This window comes from Pleurodeles waltl, chromosome 3_1 (genome assembly GCF_031143425.1).
Source record: "Pleurodeles waltl isolate 20211129_DDA chromosome 3_1, aPleWal1.hap1.20221129, whole genome shotgun sequence".
NCBI lineage: Eukaryota > Metazoa > Chordata > Amphibia > Caudata > Salamandridae > Pleurodeles > Pleurodeles waltl.
Genome location: NC_090440.1, coordinates 749,135,291 through 749,147,771, shown reverse-complemented (window position 1 = coordinate 749,147,771; position 12,481 = coordinate 749,135,291). Strand labels below are relative to the sequence as shown.

The window sequence follows — 12,481 nt, the reverse complement described above, 5'->3', positions numbered from 1 at the left end:
GCTGCCTCGCACCATACCATTGGAACGAGGTGGTGACTCTCCCCAGTGCCTGGAACCAGGGACGTTGGATCAAAAACTGAAAAGTTGGGAGCACACACAAAAGGCATGGTAGGACCATCATTTTATATAAGGCCACACAGCCCAGGACATTTAACGGCAGTGCTTGCCATCTTTGTAGATCTGCCTTGGTTTGGGATAATAATGGCATCAGGTTTAGGGTCCATGTGAGTTCCAGAAGGAGGGCCACCCATATGCCAAGGTATTTAAAGCTCAGCCGGCGTATGGGCACCACTCCCTGACAATCATAGCAATCTCGCGACAGCGTTAGGAGCACCTACACTGACTTGGTGGGGTTCATTTTGAGCCCCGATGCCTTTTCATAACAGTGCAGAAGGTGGAAGCTCCTTGGACCAGTTTCACTGGGTTCCCTCATATAAAGCAGAACACCGTTGGCATACAGGGCCACTCGATCTTCAGAGGATGTTCCCCAGTTACAACCGCAAAACAATGGGTCTATTCTAATCAGCTGTGCAAAAAGGATCAATGACCATGGCAAAAAGTAGAGTGGGGAGCCTTGGCGTGTTCCCTGGTGGATAGGAAAGATATAGGATAAAGTACCGTTGACCTGCACTTGGGCGGTTGGGTTGGCATGTAAGGACTGGACCAGTTGGTGGAATCTTGGCCCCAAACCTGCACACTGTAGCACTAGGAAGATAAACCCCAGTCAACAGTGTCGAAGGCCTTTTCAAAATCAATAAATAGAAGGGCTAGGTTCTGGGGCAATTGGTGGTGCCGAGCTAGGGCCATGTGTAAACAACCTATACAAAGCTGCGTGCTCCGGTTGGCCTTGAATCCACACTGATCCTGGTGAATCAGCAGCAGTATCACCCTTTTAAGACGGGAGGTGAGAACTGTGGCATACATTTTCACTTCACTATTAATAAAAGATATTGGCCTATAATTGGCATACTGCTGTGACGGTGGCTGAGTTTTGGGAAGCACTACAATAGTGGCAACGTCTAATCCCTCCGGAAAGGAGCTCCGTCGGTCCACTTCCTCATATAAATCTACGAGGTACGGCACAAGGTCATACCAGAACACTTTGTAATACTCTGACGGAAACCCATCGGGCCCAGGAGTCCTACCAATCCCCAGCGCGGAGTTGGCTTCTCCGATTTCTTCACCTGTTAGAGGTTTGTCAAATATTTTTGCCTCTGCAGGGGGTAATTCGGGGAGGGGAATGTCTGTTAAAAATTGGCGAGCATTATCTGAGTCAATCACCGCCGAGGCCTGATATAGTACCTTGTAATATGATGCAAACGCTTCTGCCACTTCTTGGAGCTTGGAGACAGTTTCTCCATGCGTATTAAAGATTTCGGAGATAATTCTAGAGGATTGATGACGGGAAACCAACCAGTACAGCAGATTCCCATTTTTGTCCCCCCCAGCCATACACCCTGGGATTGGCCGCTCGCCAAAGGTGTTTAGCCGCCTCCAGGGAGCGGTCATGGATCTCCTCTTGGATCAGTAGGAGCTGTCTGGCCACCACTTCGCTTGGCTACATACTCTGTTCTGGCTATGGCCTGGGCCTCCAGCTGAGTAAAGTGAAGGGTGTGGGAATGCTCTCAGGAGCGGATAAGGCTCCTGCCCATCCCCTGTATCACCGCCTTACCTGCGGCCCAGAGGACTCCTGGCGACGTAACCGAATCCCCATTGAGGGCGAAATATTCCTGAAGTGCCTGCTTCAACTGTTGAACATAAGGTTTGTGCTGCAGGTACCAAGCATTCATTCACCACATAGGGCGGACCAATGCCTGAGCGGGCCCCATAACAAACCAGAGTGGCGCATGGTCGGATATCCCGCGAGGTAGAATTTCAATGTACGTGAGGTGGCGGCAATCTCTGGTCGGTAAGAACACAAGGTCAATTCTAGACTGCGTATGATGGGCCGCCGAAGTGTGCATAAAGTGTCGGTGCCGTGGGTGCCACACCCCCACGCATCACATAGCCCTGTGGACACCAGTGACCCCGACAGCCCGGCGGCCGTGGCCTGCCTGTGGGCCGATGGTGACCCAGTCACGTCCAGCCTGGGATCAAGAACTGCACTGAAGTCTTCCCCTAACATGGTGACTCCCGGGGGTAGATCCAGGAGCAAGTTGGTAAGATCGTTTAGAGTCCCAGGTACTGCCGCCGGCAGAGCGTATACGCTAATGGCATTGATTGTGAGGCACTCAACTTTCCCACTCAGGGCCACATATCACCCCTGTGGATCCCTCCACACTTGGGTAACCGCCATAGGAAATGAGCGGTGGAGCAGTATCACTATGCCCCTAAAGCTGCACACAAACCTGACATGGTATACCCTGTCAAAGCCCTTACAGGCCAAAAATGGACAGCGGTCCCCTAGGAGATGAGTCTCTTGCAGCATAAGCATGTCAGGCCGGTGGCGGTGGACTAAATAAGTGAATAAATGCATCTTGCGCAGGGCCTGGACGCTGCTGCCTCGGGTGAGGTAGTGTTTGGAAGCGATCCCTCTTTGAGGTGGAGGCTACATAGCGAGGCTTGATCTGCACATTGAGGCTCTGTGAGGCCTGGGGTCCAGTAACAGAGATCCCAGCTGATCACACTGGGGAAAACGCAGGCCGGGTGTCGATCCAACAGTATCCGCTGCTGAGATAACTGTAGACTGCGAGAGCAGTAATGGCACACCTCTGGGGGGGTCCAGGACCAGGGACACCCGAGCACCCTGGGATCCACTGCACAGCCCAATCTCCTCCTGTCTCTCTGCGCTTCGTACGCTGCCTCCACGCCGGCTTGGCTGCAGGCGAGGATGCCGTGCACCCCGCTGCTTTCTCGGCCCATAGGAACACTTCAAAGGGGGCTGGGGGGGGGTGTCCCAGCAGCCGCTCTCTTTTCTTCAGGGCCTGACGCATGCACCCGGCTGGCACACTCCGGTGGCCCGCGGCACAGCCAGGCTCTTCGCTCTGTTTCCACCTGTGGCCGCTCCTCGCTGCTACTGCCTCCCCACCTTCTGCTCACCGCTGGCCGCCATCCAGGTTGCTTCCTCCACCGGGCGGCCTCCGATCTCTTGTGGCAACGGGTGGGGAGTCGCGCACCTCTCATGCACGCTGGGGCCGCAGATGCCCCAGCCCAGCCGCCGGCCGTGTGCCCCATTGGCGGCACTCGGCCGCCATTTTAGGTGCAGTCTGCTCCACGTCGTTTTGCTGCATGCCTGGTCCCCAGGGCTCCGTTTTCCCACATGGCCACTCCGGAGGCAGCAGACAGTCTCCCGGCACCTGCCCCTCACATGAGAAGGGCTGAGATGGGCACTGCTTCAGGCAGATGACGGAGTGGTTCGGAACACTACGAAAGCGTGACCGCCATCTTGACATCCTAGTAGCATTAGATTTACAGGCCGTAGGAACCTCTAGTGCCCTTTACTAGGGACTTACTAGTAAATCAATTATGCCAATCATGGATAAGCCAATTACACATACATTTTACACAGAAGCACCTTCAGTTTAGCACTGGTTAGTATTGGTAAAGTGCCCAGAGTATCAAAAACAGCAAAAACAGAGTCCAGCACACATCAGGGAGACCACGCCAAGTATGTCACGTCTAACATGCATCAACCTGCATCTGGTTATATGCGTTGATGTGTGCTTCGGTGCATGTGCATCTCCACTGTTCTCAGTCTCTTTCCCTCTGTTCGCCAGCCTTAGCTTCGCCTCCACATAATGGCTAGTAGATACGTTTCATTCAAAGACATGGGGATATATGCATGTTTGCACACACTAACATTTTGAAAATGAAATGATATGTAATTCATTATTGATGTGGAATGAGTGGTTGCTTTTAATTTACGCATGCTCGTGCACTTCAAAGACTTGATCTGAAAATACACCCAGTAAAATTATAGCAATAAAATATTCATACGAAATAGAGTGTTAATGTACTGCTCCGGCAACTGAGGCCGGGCAGAGTTGTGAAAGGGAGAGCGAGGACCGAGGGACTACAACGAACCAGTCTCGTTTTCAATCAGCAGAGCTAGAAATTCTTTCGAGTTCAGATAGTAATCATGTAAAAAAAAGTAAGGAAATCGATGTCAGGGATTTATTTCCTGTTTATATTTCACAATTTCCTTAATTTTGTATTGCGTAAGAGTGCTAGCCATTTCCAAGATGAGTTCTTCTACTTTATTCGTGTAGCATGTTAGTCTTTATAGTGCCTACTTTGAAATGAGTCACCTCGAGGTGTTAATAACGGCCACGACTCGGATTGCTGACGTTGAGACTGAAGGCAGTGCGAGCTTCTCACTGTGCCTTTCAGTGAGTCAAAAAGGAGTTCCGAATACATGGTCTCCCGGTCGCGGCCTCTCTGCAGAGTGCACAGAGACAACAATTGACAAAGTCAGTCGTTCTGGCTGGTTTTAGGTGTTTATCACTTGTTTAACAGTTGTTGTGTTACATCTGACAGCTCAGACAGCCACCAGTACACGGGTCGGTAGTTTATGTTTTAAGTCAAAGCTATACTTACAAAGGCTGCCCCGCTTTAGAGACCCGCCACTTTTTATATCGCACTGAAGCATGGCTTTTACTGAATCTCTGCACCTTAACCCCCAAACCTGTAGATATCTCTGACTGCATGCCTCCGATGTGGATTACTCACTCAGGGTGGAATGTTACATGAAACCTGCATTGAGTTACATATTACAAACACCGTCACTTCCTGCCTTGCAAGCTAAGCATCAGGAGTCACACTTTTTTTCTGTGAACAGTTGTGTCTTACTTCCAATTCATCCTCTCACTTAGGCGATGGCGGTAATGGCCTGGAGCGGTAACCTTCTTTCGGTGATCCACTGCTGTAGGAGTAACTTGCATCACATCAGCTGTATATTTTCTGGTAGCCTTTAGCTGCCATCAAAAACTGTCCACGGTTACAGACTTGTTTCACAGTAATTTCTAATAAATGTGTAAACGCACAGGAGCAGTAAAAATACTGCCAAGTTAATTACCGGTCATTTCCACTAAAGTGCCAGGCTCTAGGAGAGAATGCCTTAGCTGAGATGTACTTCTGAATTTGCAGCAGTAAGCATTCACTCGTCCGTAAGAACAAAGCCATTTTTATCGAGATTTGCCAGAACCAAATGATGGTGCCATAAAGAGCAGAGATCATGGGTAACAAAGGCAGTGCCATGGGTAAAATTAGGGAATCCGGGGGTAGCAACCTGCTTCTGTGAAAACACAGTCTAGCAAATCGCGCCCCCAAAAGTAATGGAAACACTTCCACCTTTATTGCAGTACTGGGAAAGGTGTGTGGTAAATATGGGGGGTAATAGTAAAACGTTTTAGTAATTAGCGTCAGTGATACATGTTCTGTAGGACACGCTAACCATGCATTGAAGGGTGTTACAGGCGAGCTGGGGTTTTGGGATGTGTTCAGCATCATTCACTGGATAGCCCCTTGAATCATAGGTTATCATTGGCAGATTGCCTACATTCAGGGCCACTGGAATTATACGATTCTGCAACTGCGTCGTCTTCCACATAATTATAGATTTGTGACCCTTGTCACATCATCCATAACCTTCTGCATAGTTTGTTAACAAAAAGTATGTTTCTACCACAAATGGGTCAATAATTACTAAATAATGCTGCCACGCATGTTGCTGCGCAATGGAGGGCTTTTTGTTGCGAACAAGCAGATCACCTTCCAGTTGCTGATCACTGTACTACGGTCTTAAACTGAAAGTAACGAGGTGAAACCTTTTGCCCATACATTTTTAATATGTGCAGAAATGACAGAATAGTGAAGCAGTGCTGCTTCGTAATGTGCTGCATTACACAGCATAATTGACCTTTTCTTGCCGCATAATTTGGTCAACCCAGGCGCATAATTTGCTCCTCCCTGCTGCATCTTTCCAGTGATCCTGCACACAGCTGAGATATAAAGCTTCGCTCACTCATCACTGTGCAACCAATCAGATCAGTGGCTCCTGTGGATAATACACTGCCTTCTGTAATGCGAATTTAGTGCAATGAGTTGGGCAGGCTCATCTCACTCCTTCTTAGCAGAGAGAGGAATTTCATTTTCTAAGAATACAGATTACAACACTTCACTATAATAAAGCGGCAGAGCTTTTCTCTTACTAGAAATTAAATCCATTGAGACATTCAAAAGCATGAAACAGAATTTGATTCCAGTGCTAATATCGCCAAAATATTGCAGGCGGCCCAGATTGTGGAGATTTGGTTATCTTTGCAGCCTCTTTCGCTGCACATTTATATGTGAACAGAATGAAAACTCACATTATAGCATTTGCTTCAAGAATTGTTCTGTACATTCTATAGAACCAAAAAAAACTAAAATTAAAAGTGACATCGAATGATGTGACACCCTCCACAAATCATGGCTAAGGAAGTGTCAGGCGGATATGTAATGTCCACCACAACTACTTCGTTCACAGCAGTACTAGCATATGGCTAGAAAGGTTTATGTAAGGTGGACGGTAATGTACAGTTCTCAGAAACGTTTGGAAAATAATTTGCTCAACTACAAACATGTACTGTGATGGCAAATTGGTAGAAGGGATACCCAAGATGTTTCCCTATTATTTACTGGGTACCCCAGATATGATTGAAAAACAATCCTGTATAGACTTGTGTTGAACATAATGGGCCATCAATCCATATAATTTAGCCAACATGTTGTGGCCCTGATTATCCCCCTCCGGGTCACTAGCCTTCATCAGGGCTGCTCTAGTCCCTTCCTAGTCATAAGTACAATTCATGCATGAGATGTACCATCATACCTGGCCAAGCGTGTCAAAGATTACCTCAGGTTTTTGGATCATCTACATTTCCCTGTTTCTGGATATATGTTCCATAGAGAGCAGGCTTTTTCTGGACAGACCTGAGCTCCTTTTATTCGTGGGTGGTCGGGAATAGACTACTTCACCTAGGTCTTACAGAATCTTTTTAGATGCAGAATTCCATGGCAAGGCAGCAGTCGATCACTGCACAATATTTTCATTAGGCAAAGAAGAATCCATTCAGCAAACCCTAATACACCTCTCTCTCTTCTTCTGTTCCTCTCACTTGAGAATGGTGTTGGCAACTTTCATAATGTGAGCCTAGCAATGATCAGAACCTAGTACTGATCAGAGAATCTTCCCAAGTGAAGTAGTTTAGAATTCATACACATTCCCTTTCCATCTTTTAAAGAAATGTCACACAATTTAGGCACTTTATGGCAAAAAGTGTCTCAGAGTTCTGTGCATTACTGGAATCCCAAGTACAGATCTGATCAATGCTGAAATTCCACTCCCTTCCCATTCAAACCCCACCCAAAGCCAACCCACTACAGCCCCAGAGGATCCAAGGTAAAATCAACCTCCTTCTGGGTACATCTGCATCTCGTGGAAGACTTCTATTTGAACAAGAGATCACCTTCCTTCAAGTCAAGCAAGTATGTGCCCCCATTGCCAGGCAGATGTGAAAAGAAGGGTGCTGTTAATGGAACGTTTTGAGGAATTACAGGAAGTCACCTCCTTTTCTGGAGATTAAATGTTTCTGGCACTATGTACATGTGAGCCCTGCGGAGTCATGCAGATAAGGCCATTACGTCCACCAATGCAGAACTGTTACTTAACACACGGGAAAATCACAAGCTTATAAATGTGTTGGAATGCTACCCAGAGCTATTGCCTTAGGTCACACTATATGTGAGCATTCCTCCTACCATCTTATGTGTGTTCGATCTAGCACCTTAAGTGGTCATGCGTGTGCACAGTCGTGGGTCCCTTGTTTGTTGTGTCTCAGTGCCTAACTATGCTTCAGTAATGAGGCTTTACAAGAGTGAAATTGGTCTAGGGTCCCATCTGAAGGTGTACTGGTAGCTGTGATGGACTGTTCCCATGAGCAGCAGGCTTAGCACTGATTTGCATAAGAAGGGTCTCTCCCTAGAGTAGTACAGTAAGTGAAATACGATGGGTTGTAATGCTACCCAGAGTGATTGTCATTGGTTTAGAATATTTGCAAGCAACACTCACATCACCTTTTGTTTTATTGACTTAACACCCAAATTAGCTAAGGATATGCCCAGATGTGGGTCCCCAAGAGAGATCTCACTGATAAGGCATAACAAGGCTGAAACCAGTCTGAGGCTGCTTGGTTTCTTTTCTGGGTGCGGCCTCTCCTGGTAGTTCGGTGCGGACTTACCCTTAGTACTTATTTGCATTGCATGCCTTTATCTATTCTTGCACAGTGAGTGAATGCTACCCAGAGAGACTGCCAGCGAGTTAGACAATTTGCAAGCATTTCTCCCATCACCCTTTGTGTATTTAATATTGTAGTGATGCCAACTGAAAAAAAATGGTTACCTATTGATTGTTACCAAAGGAAGTCTTGAAATTAATGACAAAAATTATAATAATTTGAACACAACCCACCTCAGTTGTCCTAATAACTGGACAACTGGCAAATGATCACTGAGCCCTTTGTCCCTTTGATTAATATTATTTGAGAAACACAACTGAATAGTTAGTGAATTCTAACTGAACACCCTACAAAACACAATTCAGTGTGCCTAGCCTTGTATTAAGCCTAGCACTCATTCCTTTCCAAACATGTAATTAACAGAATTTACATTTTTATGGTTTAATTCTTTTTAGCAGCTGCTCCTTTCTCCTGAGCTTTTGGCTTCAAGTGTGGGTGTGCAATGTGTCAGATGCACAACTGAGTGGGGGCATGGCTGGCCAGTGATGCGAATACGTGCCTCTCACTGTGGAGATATCCCCTGGTACTGAGGCGGGATATCCAATCACAGAGAAGCTGCTTCTAGCATATGGATCCATGTTAAACAAATCACACTCATAATACTTCATTGAAGAGTAAGCGTGCCTATGACACGTCAAGCATGCATGCTTTATAAATACTGTGATAGAATGATGTCACAGTCTGCACATTAATGCAACCCCTCCTTTTCACGGCGCATATTCTGCACTTCCAGATTACCCATCTCAATGCATTCCTTTCAAATCCTCCAGACACACTGTTTAACTGATACCAAGCTCCACGAATCAAGGTAGCACCGGAAGTAGAGCATACGTTCATATGGTTACAATGTTACTTCCAGGCAAAATTGCATGCATGTTAAACATTATTTGCATAACTATATGACCAGACCAGAATAATCATTTGACACTAATTACACATCTAATGCTAAAAGTGAACAATCTAATAAAAATACATTAGCATAATTGTTCCAGACCCCCCACCAAGAGTTGTGAAAAAAACATGCACCTGCAACAAATAATCAGATGTGTATGTTATCAAAGAATGAAGTAAGTTAGTCGTTCTTTTGAACACATGCAAAACAGTGATCGAAGAGGCCATAACCTGCAAAGAAAATACATCTCCATTTTCTTGCTCAGTAGTATTTATGCTCCTAAACTGAATATAAAAAACATTTAACTGGAAATGTTAGTTTGGAAATGTAGCCAATGTACTGTCTTCAAGCTATGTATACTCGAGTGCTGTTTGGTGCAGTTGCCTCTGGTAGCTCAGTTCTATCCGTCCTAGCATTCTCCAGCCCACCACCGCTTAAACTACCCAACTCACCACTGGCTCCCCCTGGCAGGCTTACTTTGCATATCCCCCGCAGCCAGAGCTCAATTTGTAAAAGAATGAGTGCTGAAGCTAGGGACAGTTAAGAAGCTACGGCCAGTGCAATTAAATGTCAGCGCACCTAACACCTCTTTTATTGACCGCTAGACACTACCAGCCCCTTTACCTCACTCATGCAGGTTCCTGATTTCTCTTAAGTTCTCCCATGGTAACCATGTTTCCGTCTTTCTCTTCCTCCTCCTTTCTCCTTTGTGTGTTTTTCCCTCTCTTGCTCTCAAGAAATGTCTGATTTGGACAAATAGGTGCCACTCCCCAAAAATAAATTGACCACCAGCTCAAAGCAAGTGCTGCCTGCAGCCCGTGAGGTCTCACTGTGACCACACACACTCACATGGTTGTCAAGTGCCTTGTAAATCTTGGCACTGCCATCCTCGATTCAGACTGATGAGGCACCACTGGAGATCTGGCCTGGTTTTCTAGTCATATTTTTAGATTACAAAGTTCTCCATTAAAGTGTGGCATGCTGTAAACTACACTAAAGTATACAAAAAATTGATGGGAGGGAATGCTCGAATCAATCTCAGTCCCTGGTAACCACCTGCGCCGCATCCCAGTCCATTGTTATTTTGCACACCAAGCCACCTTACATAGGACCCAGCCATATGCAATTAAGTCTTGTCCCTGCGCCAAAGGGAACAGTCCACCTCAAACTGCGAGGCCAGGACCTCCCTGAACTGGAACACAAGCGACCCAGGACAGGCTTCGCCCTAGTTGGGCTCATCAGCCAGGCTAAACTATATACTGCACCTATCTCTGGTATACATATGTTTGTGAATCTGGATGGCACTTCATAGATGTCTGAGTTTAGCTGATTGGACTAAGTGATGCAAGCTTATTTGAAAGCCTGTGCTGAAACTGGTTTACATTGTGAAAGGGTTGTTTGAGGATATTGATGGCTATGCACATCTCATGACCTACAGTAGGACAAATTAAAGCTTTATGGATTTAAAAGGAATACACTCTGAATCTTTTAGACATTCAAGCATACGTTTCTAATGGTACAGAAAGCAGAGTCAGTCTTCTTAAAATGTCAGCAGATTTAATTTTTTCAAACAATACACACAGATCAGAAGAGACCATGAAGAAAACCCTTTCATGCCCAGCTGCAGCCCATCGTGATGAGCGGAGGGGCTACGCCTCGTTCACCTTTTGCCCAACAAGAACAGCGCCTGTCAGGCTGAGTGAGGTTAGCCTGACAGAACCTCTGCTTGTGCAGGTCAGTCAGCCAGGAGCTAGACATGTGCTAAATGCGCAGGCTCCTGGGTGCCTGAGTTGAGGTTTGCTGGGCTGAAGATGTCATTGCTCGTGTTGGCATGACCTCTTCAGCCACGCAAAGCACCTTGAGGCACTCCATCTTGTGATGAGGGGGAGCGTCACTGATTGCCTTCGACCTGAACACTTTAGTTTTAAGCCCTGAAGTGCCTTGGGCCAGTGTCAATCTCTGACATCTCATCTCAGAGTGGGTTGGGATCAGCAACTCTCACTGACCCCATACCAATCTATGACGAGGTAGAGACTGCTGCCTCCCCTCACTGGGTGACCTAAGGTCAGCCGATGAAGAAAAGCAGCAGTTTCAACTCACCTGGGATCTCTGAGGCAGAGCTGCGCAGGTGCGATTGTTTTTAATGTTTACTGCGTGCGTGCGCGTGTGTGTGCACGCCAAACATTAGTGAGTGAGTATTGTGCATGGATGTGTGTGTGCACATGTGTGAATGCATAGGGGTGAGTGAGTACGTATGCGTGCGTGTTCCTCTGACCCCCTGCTAAAATTACCAGTCGCCACTGTGTATGAGGTTTCTGTGTGATTGAGAGATGGCTGCGAAATAGCTGTCACTTTACCTAAATGCCACCAAAATGAAGAGAAGTCACGTGCTCAAGGGCCTGGGGGATAAGATTTTAAACTATACGCACTGTAGGTATTGGAGTTTTAAAGCGTTCATTGGTGCCTAAGCACTTGCTATTACGGTTGGCAGGACGCACGGCCGAACACGCGCTTGCCACAGCACCAGGCCATAAACCCACAACAAACTACAGGTGAGTTCAGTCATAAATGCAGCAACACGGTGGCTCAAGAGCACATTCCACGCTTTAATCAGCATATCACTTAGAGCTGTGGTTGCCCTTCGCTGACTGTTCAACCACCTGGTTTATGACAGTGCAGCAGCTGTTCTCCGGCATGATCGGGGTTGTAGGAGGGCGCGTAGTGAGCACCGGGCCGCCCACAGCAGAGCTAAGGCCAGGCTAAGCGTGAGCATCCGCAGCAGATGGGAGACATCTCGAGGAGAGAGGCCGCAGAGGACGCACGAGACAGGAGGACCCAAGCACAAGACGCACGAGACAGGGGGAACCAAGCACAATCCAGGAAACTCCTCTAGCACTGGGTGAAAAGAACACTGTGAGCCTGATGCACAAGCGTAAACTTACACTTTGGTGTATGTTTACGCTGTTTTGCACTTCACAAAGGAATTTTACTAGTAGTATCTTTACGAACGTAGAGTCTCTGCACATAAAAAGGTAGGTAATCGTAAATATACTACTCGTAAAATTACTTTGTGAATTGCAAAAAATTGTAAACTTACACTAAGGTGTAAGTTTTCCTTTGTGAATCAGGCCTTGTCTGATTTTCAAGACATGGGGCCCGGTTTATGCATTCTCAAAAAGCATTGAGGGAGGACTCTATGCACTGTCCGTGCATGTTGTTCATGGAGTGTACTGCCCTGAATCCAACAGTCTATGCTGGAGATCCTGGGGGCGAGGGATGTTACCCGATAAAATGGCCACAGCATTTTTGAACT

At 46.8% G+C, this 12,481-nt stretch overlaps 1 protein-coding gene across 9 annotated transcripts in view; it reads right to left on the bottom strand.

The window, feature by feature from the left end:
• The window catches only part of KIAA1549L (KIAA1549 like), a 526,680-nt gene that overhangs the window by 136,915 nt on the left and 377,284 nt on the right, over positions 1-12,481 (bottom strand). The window lies entirely within an intron of this gene.